This window comes from Trichechus manatus, unplaced genomic scaffold, assembly GCF_000243295.1.
Source record: "Trichechus manatus latirostris isolate Lorelei unplaced genomic scaffold, TriManLat1.0 scaffold00063, whole genome shotgun sequence".
Lineage (NCBI taxonomy): Eukaryota > Metazoa > Chordata > Mammalia > Sirenia > Trichechidae > Trichechus > Trichechus manatus.
The window spans coordinates 7,994,377-7,996,022 of record NW_004443999.1 but is presented as its reverse complement, the minus strand read 5'-3'; the positions used below and the strand labels follow the sequence as shown (position 1 = coordinate 7,996,022).

At 45.6% G+C, this 1,646-nt stretch overlaps 1 pseudogene; it reads left to right on the top strand.

The window, feature by feature from the left end:
* The first annotated feature begins 1,116 nt into the window (after window positions 1–1,116).
* Window positions 1,117–1,512, top strand: LOC111821084 (40S ribosomal protein S15 pseudogene; annotated as a pseudogene).
* The last annotated feature ends 134 nt before the right edge of the window (window positions 1,513–1,646 follow it).

Genomic DNA, 1,646 nt, shown 5'->3' with positions numbered 1-1,646 from the left:
GCAAATTAGTATTATGTATAAAATACTAGTTCTATAAATGTGTATATCCTGAGATCATTTTAAATTTTAAAAAACTGTTTTATGTCCAACTGCAGCTTTTTTAGATTTTCGTTTTAAAATAATTATAGCAAGAAGTTGTCAAAAAGATGTCCGAGAAGTCCAGTAAACCCTTCACCCAGCCTCCCCCAGTGGTAACAGCTTATTTAACTACTGTTGTTGTCGTTGTGTGCTATCAGGTTGATTTTGACTCATAGCAACCTTAAAGGACAGCACAGAACTGCCTCATAGGGTTTCCTAGGCTGTAATCTTTATGGGAGCAGATCGCCAGGTCTTTTCTCCCAAGGAGCAGCTGGTAGATTCAAATCACTAACCTTTAGGTTAGCAGCCCAGTCATTGCTTAACCACTGTGCCACTAGGGTCCCTTTGAATAATTATAGTACAATATTAAAAGCAGGAAATTGACATTGATATGATCTACAGAGCTTACTCAGATTTCACCCGTTTTTACAAGCACTCATTTGTGTATATGTGTGTGTAGTTCTATACAATTTTATCACCTGTGTTGCTATGTGTACCCACCACCAAAATCAAGCTACAGAATGGTTCCGTTATCACGAGACTCCCTCCTGTTGCTCTTTTATAATCATCCCATCACTCCTTGTTCTTAAACCCTAGCAATCACTAATCTGCTCCCTAGATCCATAGTTTTGTTATTTCAAGACTCTTATATAATGATGGCACAAATGGTTAAGCACCAGACTGCTAACCAAAAGGTTGGCAGTTCAAACCCACGCAGCAGCTCCACAAGAGAAAGACTTGGTGATCTGCATCCGTCAAGACTGAAGTCAAGAAAACCCTATGGGGCTTTTTCACTCTGTCACATGAGATCTCTGTGAGTTGGAATCGACTAAATGGCACCCAACGACATATAAATGGACCCTATGGAGCAGTTTGAAGTCCCGGGGTGATACAAACAATTAATGAATGCCCTTGGCTACTAACCAGAAGATTGGTGGCTCGAACCCACCCAGAGGTGCCTTGGAAGTGAGGTCTGACGATCTGCTTCCGAAAGGTCAGCCTTGGAAACCCTAGGAGCTTTTCCTTGGAACCACCAAGATGGCGGATGTGAAGCAAAAGAAGCAGCAGACCTTCCGCAAGTTCACCTACCCCATCGACCAGCTGTAGGACATGTCCTAGAGCAGCTGATGCAGCTGCAGAGCATGGCAGGAATGGTGGCCGAACACAGGCCTGCATGGGAGGCAGCACTCCTGCAGAGCGGCTGCACAGGGCCAAGAAGGAGGCACTGGAGGTGAGGAAGACCCATCTGCACGGCATGATCATCCTGCCCGAGACAGTGAGGATCTACAAGGGCAAGACCTCCTACCAGTGGAGATCAAGCCCAAGATGGTCAGCCACTTCCTGGGTGAGTTCCCCATCATCTACAAGGCCGTCGAGTATGGCTGGCCAGGCATCAAGGCCACCCACTTCTCCCGATTCAGCCCCCTCAAGTAGCCCTGAAGCCAATAAAGGTTCAGACTCCTGGGGGGGGGCAACCTATGGAGTAGTTCTACTCTGCACACAAGGGGTCACAATGGACTTGACTGGCAACAGGTTTGGGGTTTCATATATATATATTATATATAATT